Source organism: Aotus nancymaae, unplaced genomic scaffold (genome assembly GCF_030222135.1).
Source record: "Aotus nancymaae isolate 86718 unplaced genomic scaffold, 86718_ANA_hifiasm-v0.15.2.pri h1tg000011l, whole genome shotgun sequence".
Taxonomy (NCBI): domain Eukaryota; kingdom Metazoa; phylum Chordata; class Mammalia; order Primates; family Aotidae; genus Aotus; species Aotus nancymaae.
The window spans coordinates 87,187,142-87,203,061 of record NW_026988422.1 but is presented as its reverse complement, the minus strand read 5'-3'; the positions used below and the strand labels follow the sequence as shown (position 1 = coordinate 87,203,061).

At 42.3% G+C, this 15,920-nt stretch overlaps 1 protein-coding gene across 1 annotated transcript in view; it reads right to left on the bottom strand.

Annotated features, from left to right (window-relative positions):
- Window positions 1-15,920, bottom strand: part of TDRD9 (tudor domain containing 9) — a 139,357-nt gene that overhangs the window by 70,614 nt on the left and 52,823 nt on the right. The window lies entirely within an intron of this gene.

Genomic DNA, 15,920 nt, shown 5'->3' with positions numbered 1-15,920 from the left:
TGGTGGAAGGCAAGGAGGAACAAGTCACATCTTACATGGATGACAACAGGCACAGAGAGAGCTTGTGCAGGGAAACTCTCCCTTACAGAACCATCGGATTTCATGAGACTTACCATCATAAGAAAGCACAGAAGAGGAGAGATCCAAGATGGCCGCTTAGGAGGAACTCGGGAATGCAGCTCCGAGAGAAAGCACAGAGGGTGAGTGGACGCCGTATTTCCAGACTGATTTTTACTGCCCACAGACCAGGAGATTCACACGCAGAGAAGCCACATGGGTCGCCAGCGCCGCTGGCGCCGCTGGCTTGAACGGCGCAGCCGCTGGGCCGGCACCCTGAGGCAACGGCTCACTGTACAGAGTGAGAGAGTCTGAGTCCCCTATAAGCCAGCAAGGGGAGCTGAAACGGGGAGCCAGGCCAGCGCCACGAATCTCAGAGCCGCGGCTTTAGCCAACGCAGCGGCTCCGGAGGCAGATCAGATGAGACAGTGTCCCCTCTTACCCAGCAAGAAGACCTGAAACACAACTGAAACCGGGACGGTCCAGCTCTGTGGAGGAGGGGCGTTCTCCATAGGCACCCTGCTGTTCCCAGGGCAATCTACCAAGGCAACCCGCCACTACAGAGACTCCGTCACTACAGGGGCCGGCCAACATAGCGGAAGCAGTTCTAACTACACCCAGAAGTTCACACGGAAGCTGGGTGGAGCCCACAGCAGCTTAGCGAAGCCTCTGCAACCTGAGTGTGACTAGGCTGCCACCTTGTGGGCAGGGAAAACAGCAACCGCACAGGGGAACATCATAAAACCGTAACTCCCTGGGACAGAACACCTGGGGGGAAGAGCAGGGGGTTTATGAGTTCTGCCACAGCAGACTTAAAATTACCAAAATCAGAGAGACAACAACTACAAAGTCAACAGGTGGATAAATCCACAAAGATGGGAAGAAACCAGCGCAAAAAGGATGAAAACACCCAAAACCAGAACACTTCTCCTCCTACAAGGGATCACAACTCCTCACCAGCAAGGGAACAAGACTGGACGGAGAATGAGTGTGATGAAATGACAGAATCAGCTTTCAGAAAGTGGATAATAAGAAACTTCCGTGAGCTAAAAGAACATGTTCTAACCCAATGCAAAGAAACTAAGAACCTTGAAAAAAGACTTGACGAAATGCTAACAAGAATGGACAACTTAGAGAGGAATATGAGCGAATTGATGGAGCTGAAAAACACAACATGAGAACTTCGTGAAGCATGCACAAGTTTCAACAGCCGAATTGACCAAGCAGAAGAAAGGATATCAGAGGTCGAAGATCAACTCAATGAAATAAAACGAGAAGGCAAGATTAGAGAAAACAGGGTAAAAAGGAATGAACAAAGTCAACAAGAAATATGGGACTATGTGAAAAGACCTAATCTACGTTTGATAGGTGTACCTGAATGTGACGAAGAGAATGCATCCAAGCTGGAAAATACTCTTCAGGATATTATCCAGGAAAACTTCCCCAATCTAACAAGGCAGGCCAAGATTCAAGTCCAGGAAATACAGAGAACACCACAAAGATACTCCTCTAGAAGAGCAACCCCAAGACACATAATCATCAGATTCACCAGGGTTGAAATGAAGGAGAAAATACTAAGGGCAGCCAGAGAGAAAGGTCGGGTTACCCACAAAGGGAAGCCCATCAGACTCACTGCAGATCTCTCAGCAGAAACCCTACAGGCCAGAAGAGAGTGGGGGCCGATATTCAACATCCTTAAGGAAAAGAACTTTCAACCCAGAATTTCGTATCCAGCCAAACTAAGCTTCATAAGTGAAGGAAAAATAAAATCCTTTGTGAACAAGCAAGAACTCAGAGAGTTCATCACCACCAGACCAGCTCTACAAGAGCTCCTGAAGGAGGCACTACACATAGAAAAGAACAACCAGTACCAGCCACTCCAAAAACACACGAAATGGTAAAGAGCATCAACACAATGAAGAATCTGCATCAACCAAAGGGCAAAACAGCCACCTAGCACCAAAATGACAGGATCGAATTCACACATAACAATATTAACCCTAAATGTAAACGGACTAAATGCCCCAATCAAAAGACACAGACTGGCAAATTGGATAAAAAGCCAAAACCCATCAGTGTGCTGTATCCAGGAAACCCATCTCGCATGCAAGGATACACAAAGGCTTAAAATAAAGGGATGGAGGAAGATTTACCAAGCAAATGGAGAGCAAAAAAAAGCAGGAGTTGCAATTCTCATCTCTGATAAAATAGACTTTAAAGCAACAAAGATCAAAAGAGACAAAGAAGGACATTACGTAATGGTAAAAGGATCAATGCAGCAAGAAGAGCTAACGATCCTAAATATATATGCACCTAATACAGGAGCACCCAGATACATAAGGCAAGTTCTTAAAGACTTACAAAGAGACTTAGATTCCCACACAATAATAGTGGGAGACTTCAACATACCATTGTCAATATTAGACAGATCAACGAGACAGAAAATTAACAAGGATATCCAGGACTTGAACTCAGACCTGGAACAAGCAAACCTAATAGACATTTACAGAACTCTCCACCCCAAATCCACAGAATATACATTCTTCTCAGCACCACATCACACCTACTCTAAAATTGACCACATAATTGGAAGTAAATCACTCCTCAGCAAATGCAAAAGAATGGAAACCATAACAAAGTCTCTCAGACCACAGTGCAATCAAGTTAGAACTCAGAATTCAGAAACCAACCCAGAACCGCACAGCCTCATGGAAAATGAACAACTTTCTCCTGAATGTTGACTGGATAAACAATGAAATGAAGGCAGAAATAAAGACGTTCTTCGAAACCAACGAGAATGAAGACACCACATACCAGAATCTCTGGGACACATTTAAAGCAGTCTGTAGAGGAAAATATATAGCAATAAGTGTCCACATGAGAAGAAAGGAGAGATCTAAAATTGACACCCTATCATCAAAATTGAAAGAGCTAGAGGAGCAAGATCAAAAAAACTCAAAACCTAGCAGAAGACAAGAAATAACTAAGATCAAAGCAGAATTGAAGGAGATAGAGACATGAAAAACCCTTCAAAAAATCAATAAATCCAGGAGCTGGTTTTTTGAAAAGATCAACAAAATAGACAGACCACTAGCCAGACTAATAAAAAAGAAAAGAGAGAACAATCAAATAGATGCAATAAAAAATGACAAACGGGATATCACCACAGATGCCACAGAAATTCAAACCATCATCAGAGATTATTACAAACAACTCTATGCACACAAATTAGAAAACCTGGAGGAAATGGATAAATTCCTGGACAGCTGCCTCCTCCCAAGCCTAAACCAGGAAGAAGTCGAAACCCTGAATAGACCAATAACAAGGGCTGAAGTCGAGGCAGCAATTAAGAGCCTACCACCCAAAAAAAGCCCAGGTCCAGATGGGTTCACAGCAGAATTCTACCAGACATACAAAGAGGAACTGATACCATTCCTACTGAAACTATTCCAAATAATCCAAAAAGAGGGAATCCTTCCCAAATCATTTTATGAGACCAACATCATCCTAATACCAAAACCTGGCAGAGACTCAACAAGAAAAGAAAACTACAGGCCAATATCCATGATGAACATAGATGCAAAAATCTTCAATAAAATACTGGCAAGCCGATTACAACAGCACATCAAAAAGCTTATCCACCATGATCAAGTAGGATTCATCCCGGGGATGCAAGGCTGGTTCAATATACGCAAGTCTATAAATGTAATTCACCACATAAACAGAACCAAAGACAAAAACCACATGATTATCTCAATCGATGCAGAGAAGGCCTTCGACAAAATTCAACAGCCCTTTATGCTAAAAACCCTCAATAAACTAGGTATCGACGGAACGTATCTCAAAATAATAAAAGCTATTTACGACAAACCAACAGCCAATATCATACTGAACGGGCAAAAACTGGAAGCATTCCCTTTGAAATCTGGCACTAGACAAGGATGCCCCCTCTCACCACTCCTATTCAATATAGTACTGGAAGTTCTAGCCAGAGCAATCAGGCAAGAAAAAGAAATAAAGGGTATTCAATTAGGAAAGGAGGAAGTCAAATTGTCTCTATTTGCAGACGACATGATTGTATATCTAGAAGACCCCATCATCTCAGCCCAAAATCTCCTGAAACTGATAAGCAACTTCAGCAAAGTCTCAGGATACAAAATCAATGTGCAAAAATCACAAGCATTCCTATACACCAATAACAGACTTAAAGAGAGCCAAATCAAGAACGAACTGCCATTCACAATTGCTACAAAGAGAATAAAATACCTAGGAATACAACTAACAAGGAATGTAAAGGACCTCTTCAAGGAGAACTACAAACCACTACTCAACGAAATAAGAGAGGACACAAACAGATGGAGAAACATTCCATGTTCATGGTTAGGAAGAATTAATATCGTGAAAATGGCCATACTGCCCAAAGTAATATACAGATTCAATGCTATCCCCATCAAGCTACCAATGACCTTCTTCACAGAACTGGAAAAAACCACCTTAAACTTCATATGGAACCAAAAGAGAGCCCGCATAGCCAAGTCAATTCTAAGCAAAAAGAACAAAGCGGGAGGCATCACACTACCAGACATCAAACTCTACTACAAGGCTACAGTAATCAAAACAGCATGGTACTGGTACCAAAACAGAGATATAGACCAATGGAACAGAACAGAGGCGTCGGAGGCGACACAACATATCTACAACCACCCGATCTTTGACAAACCTGATAAAAACAAGTAATGGGGAAAGGATTCCCTGTTCAATAAGTGGTGTTGGGAAAACTGGCTAGCCATATGCAGAAAGCAGAAACTGGACCCCTTCCTGACACCTTACACTAAAATTGACTCCAGATGGATTAAAGACTTAAACATAAGACCTAACACCATAAAATCACTAGAAGGAAATCTAGGCAAAACCATTCAGGACATAGGCGTAGGCAAGGACTTCATGACCAAAACACCAAAAGCATTGGCAACAAAAGCCAAAATAGACAAATGGGACCTAATCAAACTCCACAGCTTCTGCACAGCAAAAGAAACAGTCAATAGAGTGAATCGGCAACCAACAGAATGGGAAAAATTTTTGCAGCCTACCCATCTGACAAAGGGCTGATATCCAGAATTTACAACGAGCTAAAAAAGATTTACAAGAAAAAAACAAACAAGCCCATTCAAAAGTGGGTGAAGGATATGAACAGATACTTTACAAAAGAAGACATACATGAGGCCAACAAGCATATGAAAAAATGCTCATCATCACTGGCCATTAGAGAAATGCAAATCAAAACTACATTGAGATACCATCTCACACCAGTTAGAATGGCAATCATTAAAAAATCTGGAGACAACAGATGCTGGAGAGGATGTGGAGAAATAGGAACACTTTTACACTGTTGGTGGGAGTGTAAATTAGTTCAACCATTGTGGAAAACAGTGTGGCGATTCCTCAAGGACCTAGAAATAGAAATTCCATTTGACCCAGCAATCCCATTACTGGGCATATATCCAAAGGATTATAAATCGTTCTACTATAAGGACACATGCACACGAATGTTCATAGCAGCACAGTTTACAATAGCAAAGACCTGGAACCAACCCAAATGCCCATCGATGATAGACTGGACAGGAAAAATGTGGCACATATACACCATGGAATATTATGCAGCCATTAAAAACGAGGAGTTCGCGTCCTTTGTAGGGACATGGATGAACCTGGTAACCATCATTCTCAGCAAACTGACACAAGAACACAAAATCAAACACCACATGTTCTCACTCATAGGCGGGTGTTGAACAAGGAGAACACATGGACACAGGGAGGGGAGCACTATACACGGGGGTCTGTTATGGGGGAGTGGGGGGGGACAGCAGGGGGGTGGGGAGTTGGGGAGGGATAGCATGGGGAGAAATGCCAGATATGGGTGAAGGGGAGGAAGGCAGCAAATCACACTGCCACGTATGCACCTATGCAACAACCTTGCATGTTTTTCACATGTACCCCAAAACCTAAAATGCAATAAAAAAAAAAAAAAAAGAAAGAAAGCACAGAAGAGACCTGCCCCCAAGATTCAATTACTTCCCACTGGGTCCCTCCCACAACACATGAGAATTCAAAATGAGATTTGGGTGGGGACACAGCTAAATCATAACATTCTGCCTCTGGCCCCTCCCAAATCTCATGTCCTCACATTTCAAAACACAACCATGCCTTCCCAACAGTCCCCTCAAAGTCTTAACTCATTTCATCATTAACTCAAAAGTCCATAGCCCCCAGTCTCAGAGCAAGTTAGTTACTTCCTAGATACAATGGGGGTACAGGCATTGAGTAAATACAGCCTTTCCAAGAGAGAGAAATTGGCCAAAATAAAGGGGCTATATGCAAGTCCAAAATCCAGCAGGGCAGTCCAATCTTAAAGCTCCAAAATTATCTTCTTTGACTCCATGTCTCACATCCAGGTCATGCTGATGTAAGAGGTGGGTTCCCATGGTCTTGGGCAGCTCCTCCCCTGTGGTTTTGCAAGGTACAGGCTCCCTCCCGGCTGCTTTCATGGGCTGGCATTGAGTTGCTGTGGCTTTTCCAGGTGCATGGTACAAGCTTTCAGTGGACCTACTATTCTGGGGTCTGGATGACAACGGCCCTCTTCCCATAGCTCCATTAGGTGGTTCCCCAGCAGGGGCTCTATGTGGAGGCTTCGACCCCACATTTCCCTTCTGCACTGCCCTAGCAGAGGTTCTCAATGAGAGCCCCGCCCTTGCAGCAAACTTCTGCCCTGACATCCAGGTATTTCCACACACCCTGTTAAATCTAGGCGGAAGTTCCCAAACCCCAATTCTTGATTTCTGTCCACCTATAGGCTCAACAACATGTGAAAGCTGCCAAGGCTTGAGGCTTGCACCCTCTAAAGCCACAGCATGACCTCTATGTTGGCCCCTTTCAGCCACAGCTAGAGCAGGTGGGACACAGGGCACCAATTCCCTAGGCTGCACACAGCACAGGAACCCAGGGCAAGGACCACGAAACCACTTTTTCTTCCTAGGCCTCCAGGTCTGTGATGGGGGTACAGGGGCTGCTGTGAAGACCTCTGACATGCCCTGGACACATTTTCCCCATTGTCTTGAGGATTAACATTTGGCTCCTCATTACTTATGCAAATTTCTGCAGCTGACTTGAACTTCTGAGAAAATGGGATTTTCTTTTCTATTGCATTGACAGGCTGCAAATTTTCCAAACTTTTATTGTTTCCCTTTTAAAATTGAATGCCTTTAACAGCATCCAAGACACCTCTTGAATGCTTTGCTGCTTAGAAGTTTCTTCCACCAGATACCCTAAATCATCTCTTTCAAGTTCAAAGTTCCACAAATCTCTAGGACAAGGCAAAATGTCACCAGTCTTCTTGCTAAAACATAAGAGTGACCTTTACTCCAGTTCCCAGCAAGTTCCTCATCTCCATCTGAGACCACCTCAGCCTGGATTTTATTCTCCATATCAGTATCAGTATTTTGTTCAAAGCCATTCAACAAGTCTCTAGGAAGTTCCAAACTTTCCCACATTTTCCTTTCTCCTTCTAAGCCCTCCAAACTGTTCTAACCTCTGCCTTGTTACTCAGTTCCAAAGTGAGTCACTTCCACATTGTTTTTGGTATCTTTTCACCAGTGCCCTACTCTACTGATACCAATTTACTAAATTAGTCCATTTTCATACTGCTCAGATATACCCAAGACTGGGCAATTTACAAAAGAAAGAGGTTTAATGGGCTTACAGTTCCACATGGCTGGGGAAACCTCACAATCATGTTGGAAGGCGAGGAGGAGGAAGCCATGTCTTACATAGATGGCAGTAGACAAAGAGAGAGCTTGTGCAACTCCCCCTTACAGAACCATCAGATCTCATTAGACTTATTCACTACCATGAGAACAGCATAGGAAAGACCTACCCCCACGATTCAATTACCTCTCACTGGGTCCCTCCCACAGTGCATGGGAATTCAAGATGAGATTTGGGCACCCACGACCATGCCCAGCTAATTTTTATAATTTTAGTAGAGATGGAGTGAAACCTTGTTGGCCGGGCTGGTCTCAAACTCCTGACCTCAAGTGACCCACCTGCCTCAGCCTCCCAAAGTGCTGGGACTACAGGCATGAGCCACCACACCCAGCCATAATATTTAAACTTTATTTTAGTTTTCTACTTTATCTAAGTAATAATATTTGTCATAACACAACTATATAAAAAAGAAATAGGAAAAAAAGGCATACTTTTCACAATTTTTTAAAAAGCTGAATATAAAAGATGACAAGGACTCTCCAAAGGACACTGAAAGGGAACAGCCAGAGTTGGTAACAGAAAAACCCGGAGGGCACCACAGAACCTAAGGAGAGGGTGAGTTTCAAGAAAATCAAAGTGGCCAACAGTGCCAAATATTGCAGAGAGGCCAGGTAAGTTTAGGGCTGAGCTCTCCTAACAAGGAGGTCACTAGGGACCCTGGCAGATGCAGTCTGAGTGGGAACAGGGGACACCACCCTGCAATGAATGAATTGCCTGCGGGAGGTAGAAAAGTAGAGAAAGTGCAAGTCCACAGGCCGGCAAAGGCTGGAGAGCAGCCTGAGACCTAAGGCGGGTATTCACAAAAGGTGCTTCGGTTATGTTTCAATGTGGACAAGTAAAGGACAGCAGAAAAAGAGACATTAATGTTAACAATGGGGAGGGGGAAACAGTAGATCAGAAAAGGCTCCTAAGAAGTAAGTAAGATGAAACATGAAGCACAGGAGGCACAGCTAGCATTCCGTGAAGAGAGGGGCTTCTCCCTTGTAACAGCAGACAGTGTGGGGAGGTAACATGACAAAAGTAGTGACAAAAACACAGTCAGAATTTTAACAAAGGTCCTCTGACTCTGAAAGCTGTATAATAGGATCTATACAAAACACCATTTTTATAAGCTTAAAATTAACACAGACTGTCCCTGACTTACAATGATTCAACTTCTATTTTTAGACTTTACAATGAAATGAAACCATTCTGCTTTTTACTTTTGGTGCAGTATTTGGTGATTTTGAGTGCTCTGAACTGATTCGAGGCAGGCTAGGAGGCTAGGGGGATTAAATGCATTTGCAACTTCATGATAATTTCAACTCACAATGGTTTTATGAGGGCATAACCTCATTACAAGTCAAGGAACATCTATAGACAGCTAAGTGTTGCATAGTCATTCACTGAAGTATTTACTGAGCACCTATCAAGTACTAAAAACAATATGTTGGGTAAATTTTGCTAAAGCCAGATCCTGCTGAATGTAACCCACCCACGAGGCAAGGGGGCCCTAGGTGCCTAGAAAGCTGCATTGTCTTGACCACACTGGCTCAGACAGCAAATGGCTAGGCCCGACCCAGCTCTTCAGCAGGTCCACAAGGAAGCATCTAAGTGTTGTAAGCTCTGACAGAGACAGAAAATACACAATGAACATCAACAAGAATTAATTAGACTTCAGCCAGCTGGAAAGGAGACTGGTAAATTATCATCACTCTCACATTTCAAAAGAGTCAGAGGCCAGGCATGATTGCTGACGCCTGTAATCCCAGCACTTTGGGAGACCAAAGCAAGAGGATCACTTGAGGACAGGAGTTCAAGATCAGCCTGGGCAACATAGCAAGACCCCATCGCCACAAAAAAAAAAAAAAAAAAAATTTGTTTAAATTAGCCAGGCATGGTAGTATGCATCTGCAGTCGTCGCTGCTTGGAAGGCTGAGGTGGGAGAATTTCTTGAGCCAAGGAGTTCGAGGTTACAGTGAGCTACGATTACACCACTGCACTCCAGCCTAGGTAACAGAGCAAGACTCAATCTCAAAGAAAAAAAAATTGTCAGAAAATGCAAAATTTTTAAATGTTGTAAATGTAAGTACTACCTCCTCCCTGCCCTGAATAGAGCCTCACCTGGCAACTCTTCTCAAGAATACAATGTGGAAAGGAGACAGTTATGCACAATGGAGAAATCTGGCAACCACAACCTTTCCAGTGATCAGAGTCTGCATCTCAGTGCTATAGTTTGGATGTTTGTCCCCCTCCAAATCTCATGTTGACATTTGTTTCCAGTGTTGGAGGTGGGGCCTAATAGCAGGTGTTTAGGTCAGTGGGGCAGATGCCTCAGGAACAGATTAATTTCCTCCCTTGACAGGGAGACTGAGTACTCACTATTATGAGTTCCTACCAGAGTGCCCCCACTTTCCCCTCAGAGCTGATTGTTACAAAAAGCCTGGCACACCCATCTCCTTCCAGTCTCACCACACGATCTCTGCACATACCAGCTCCATAAGCAGAGGCCAGTGCCACAGTTCTATAGCCTGCAGAACTGTGAGCCAAATAAAGCTCTTCCTTTTATAAATTATCCAGACTGAGGTATTCCTTAATAACAGTGTTAAATGCTATTCACAATAGCCGAGATAAGGAATCAACATAGGTGTACAAAAGAAGGAGAAAGAAAATGGAGAATATATACACAATGGTGTATTATTCAGCCATAAAAAGCATGAATCCTGTCATCTGCAGCAACATGGATGAAACTGGAGGACATTATGGTAAGTGAAATAAGCCAGGAACAGAAAGTTAAACACACATGTTCTCACTCACGTAGAAGCTAAAAAACAGTTTATCTAATAGAAGTAAAGAGTAGAACAGAAGATACCAGAGGCTGGGAAGGGCAGGGGAAAGGGGGCAATAGGGAGATTTATTAAAGGACACAAAAGGACAGTTAGACAGGACGAGGAGATTCCAGTGTTCTACAGCACTGCTGGATGACTACACTTAACAATAATATAGCACTGAAATGTCCTTTGATGTGATTTAAAAAATAATAATAATAATAATATGTAGTTCCAAACAGCTATAGAAGGCTACCGAATGTTACCAACACACACAAAAAATGTTTGATACAATGGATATGCTAGTGACACTGAGCTCATCATCATGTACTGTATGTATCACATCACTATATATTCCATGAATTATGTCAATTAAAATTTTTTAATTAAAAAAACATTAAACAGACTTAAGACAACCAGTAAAAGTCATGTTGATAGTGTATACCCTTGATATGTGACAAAAATGGCATCTTGCCCCATGGTCTTCCTCCCCAAACCAATAACCTCAGTCTAACCATGAGAAAAACATCAACTGAATTCCAGTATAAGGGTGTCCTACAGAATGCCTGACCAGTACTCCTCAAAACCATCAAAGTCATCGACAGTGAGCAAAGTCTGAGATACCACAGCCAATAGCAGCCTAAGAACACATGACGACTACATCTAATGTAGCATCCTGGATGGGATCATGGAATAAAGAACATTATGGAAAAATGAGTCAAACCAAATGAAGTGAAGTTTAGTTAGTAGTTTTTTTTTTTTAAGTGTTACTAAGCAAATGTTAACTACAGAATCTAGGTAATGGGCATACAGGTGTTCACTATAAAATTCTTTCAACTTTTCTATTCTTTTGAAATATTGTAATTTTAAAAGTTGGGAAAATAAAGTGCTGTATTTAATGGCCAGAAGTGGCCTGCCTCTGACATAATTAGATCTGACAAAATATCTCTTCTTATGGTAGATGAAACCTGTTCAGCCATCTCATTACAGTAGAGACTAGTGTTTAACATCACAGACATTTTTAATAAAAGTTAAACTACACAAACCATTTGGCAGTGTCCATCAAAATTACAAATGTATATAATATTCGACCTAAAAATTCCACTTCCAAAAATTTATATTCTAGGAAGGTATAACCTACACAGGGGGTCTCAGCATAGAGGCGCTTTACTCCCCAGGGGATATGTGGCAATGTCTAGAGATATTTTTGGTTGTCCTAAGTGGAAAGGGGAGAAGGATGCTACTTGCATCCAGTGGGTGGAGGCAGGGAAGCTACAAAAAATTCTAAAATGTTGAGAATTTTCCACACCACACAGAATTATGTGGCCCACAATGTCAATAGTGCAGAGGCCGAGAAGCCCTGGCCTACAAGATACACTTTCATATGTGAGAAATGATATGTGTGTGAAGTTATTCACCGCAGCACCATTTGTAATGAGACCAGAAACATCATAGATTACTTAATAAAGAATGGGATATTTAATACACATGAAGGAATGTCATGTGGCTCTTAAAAAAGGAAGAAAAAATAATACAGTGACATGAAAATATTTGAAAAGTTAAGTGAAAAAAGGAACATGAGCATAGAATGTTACCATTTCAGGAGAAAAGAGAAACACATTTATATTTCCTTGTACAGGCATAAAAAATTGTGAAAGGATTCTTAAGAAATTGGTAACAGGAGAGGATCCAAGATGGCCAAATAGGAACAGCTCTGGATTATAGTTCCCAGCAAAAACACAGAGGGTGAGTGATAATTGCATTTCCAAACGAATTTTTACTGCCCAAAGACCAGGAGATTCCCGGGCAGAAAAGCGCCACGAGTCTCCAGCACGGCTGTTTCAGACAGCACAGTGGGTCTCCACACAAAAACTGACACAAATCTGGGCAACATTTCAACTAGCGACTGGATGCTTGAGAGACAGAGTCACCCGTTCAACTGAAAAAAGGGGGCTCAAACAGGGAGCCAGGTGATCTGGCTCAGCTGGTCCCACACCCACACAGACCAGCAATCTGAAACGCTCTGGAATGAAAGGCTCAAAGCAAGCACAGCTGGACCCGGGTTGGTCCAGCTCTGCCATTACCGAGGCAGTTCACCACTACCAAGGCAGTCTGCCATTACCGAGGCAGTTCACCATTACAGGGACAGTCCAACATTTACTGAGACAGACCGTCATTACTGAGGCAGTTCTAACTATACCCCTATAAAGAAAACTGCAAGGAAGTTCACACAGCAGCTGAGCAGAGCCCACAGCAGCTCAGCAACGCCTCTGCTGGAAGACTGTGACTAGGCTACCTCCTTGCTGGGCAGGGTATCTCTGAAAAAAGGCAGCAGAATGAGAGGAACTTATAAATAAAGCCCCACCTTCCCAGAACAGAGCACCTGGGAAAAAAAGGTAGTTACGAGTTCTGCTGCAGCAGACTTAAACGTACCTGCCCAGCAGCTCTGAACAGAACAACGGAGCTCACAGCTCAACACTTGAGCTCCTATAACGGACAGACTGTCTCCTCAAGCAGCTCCCCAACTCCCATATAACCAAAGAGACACCTCATGAAGGAGAGCTCAGGCTGACATCTGGCAGGTATCGTTCTGGGACAAAGATAACAGAAGAAGAAACTGGCAGCAACCCTTACTGTTCTGCAGCTGCTGCAGGTGATCCCCAAGCAAGCAGGGTCTGGAGTGGACCTCCAGCAGTCCCACAGCATGGAGGCCTGACTGTTAGAAGGAAAACTAAGAAACAGAAAGAAATAACTTCATCAGCAACAAAAAGGACATCCACTCAGAGACCCCATCTGAAAGTCACCAACCACAAAGACCACAGGTAGATGAATCCACCAAGATGGGAAGAAACCAGCGCAAAAAGGATGAATATAACCAAAACCAGAACGTCTCTACTCCTCCAAGGGAACACAACTCCTCACCAGCAAGGGAACAAGGCAGGATGGAGAATGATTCTGATGAATTAACAGAAACAGGCTTCAGAAGGTGGGTAATAACAAACTTCTCTGAGCTAAAAAATCAAGTTCTAACCCAATGTAAAGAAACTAAGAACCTTGAAAAAAGGTTTCACGAAATGCTAATGAGAATAAACAGCTCAGAGAGGAATATGAATGAATTGATGGAGCTGAGAAACACAAGAATTTCACGAAGTATACACAAGTTTCAATAGCCGAATCGACCAAGTTATCAGACATTGAAGATCAATTCAATGAAATAAAACGAGAACGCAACATTAGAGAAAAAAGAGTGAAAAGAAATGAACAACGTCTCCAAGAAATATGGGATTATGTGAAAAGACCTAATCTACGTTTGATAGGTGTACCTGAATGTGACAGAGAGAATGAATCCAAGCTGGAAAACACTCTCAGGATATTATCCAGGAGAACTTCCCCAAACTAGCAAGGCAGGCCAATATTCAAGTCCAGGAAATACAGAGACCACCACAAAGATATTCCTCAAGAAGAGCAACCCCAAGGCACATAATCGTCAGATTCACCAGGGTTGAAATGAAGGAAAAAATGCAAAGAGCAGCCAGAGAGAAAGGTCGGGTTACCCACAAAAGGAAGCACATCAGACTCACAGCAGATCTCTCGGCAGAAACCCTACAATCCAGAAGAGAGTGGGGGCCAATATGCAACATCCTTAAAGAAAAGAACTTTCAACCTAGAATTTCATATCCAGCCAAACTAAGCTTCATAAGCAAAGGAGAAATAAAATCCTTTATGAACAAGCAATTGCTCAGAGATTTCATCACCATCAGGCCTGCTTTACAAGAGCTCCTGAAAGAAGCACTAAACATAGAAAGGAACAAGTACCGGCCACTCCAAAAACGTACCAAATGGTAAAGAGCATCAGCACAATGAAGAAACCGCGTCAACCAATGGGCAAAACAACCATCTAGCATCAAAATGGCAGGACTAAATTCACACATAACAATATTAACCTTAAATGTAAATGGGCTAAATGCCCCAATCGAAAGACACAGACTGGCAAATTGGATAAAAAGTCAAAACCCATCAGTGTGCTGTATCCAGGAAACCCATCTCACGTGTAAGGACACACATAGGCTCAAAATAAAGGGATGGAGGAAGATCTACCAAGCAAATGGAGAGCAAAAAAAAGCAGGAGTTGCAATCCTAGTCTCTGATAAAATAGACTTTAAACCAACAAAGATCAAAAGAGACAAAAAGAAGGGCATTACATAACAGTAAAAGGATCAATGCAACAAGAAGAGCTAGTGATCCTAAATATACAGGCACCCAATACAAGAGAACCCAGATACATAAGGCAAGTTCTTAATGACCTACAAAGAGACTTAGACTCCCACACAATAATAGTGGGAGACTTTAACACTCCACTGTCAATATCAGACAGATCAACGAGACAGAAAATTAACAAGGATATCCAGGACTTGAACTCAGACCTGGCCCAAGCAAGCCTAATAGACACTTACAGAACTCTCCACCCCAAATTCACAGAATATACATTTTTCTAAGCACCACATCACACCTACTCTAAAATTGACCACATAACTCGAAGTAAATCACTCCTCAGCAAATGCAAAAAGAACGGAAATCATAACAAACAAGTCTCTCAGACCACAGTGCAATCAAATTAGAACTCAGAATTCAGAAACTAACTCAGAACCTCACAACTTCATGGCAACTGAACAACTGGCTCTTGAATGTTGACTGGATAAACAATGAAATGAAGGCAGAAATAAAGATGTTCTTTGAAATGAACGAGAACAAAGACACAACATAACAGAATCTCTGGGACACATTTAAAGCAGTGTCTGGAGGAAAATTTATAGCAATAAATGCCCACATGAGAAGCAAGGAAAGATCTAAAATCAACACCCTATCATCAAAATTGAAAGAGATAGAGGAGCAAGATCAAAAACTCAAAAGCTAGCAAAAGACAAGAAATAACTAAGATTAGAGCAGAACTGAAAGAGATAGAGACACAAAAAACCCTTCGAAAAATCAATAAATCCAGGAGCCGGTTTTTTGAAAAGATCAACAAAATAGACCACTAGCTAGATTAATAAAAAAGAAAAGAGAGAAGAATCAAATAGATGCAATAAAAAATGATAAAGGGGATATCACCTCAGATTCCACAGAAATTCAAACCAATATCAGAGATTATTAGAAACAACTCTATGCACATAAACTAGGAAACCTGGAAGAAATGGATAAATTCCTGGACACTTACACCCTCACAAGCCTAAACCA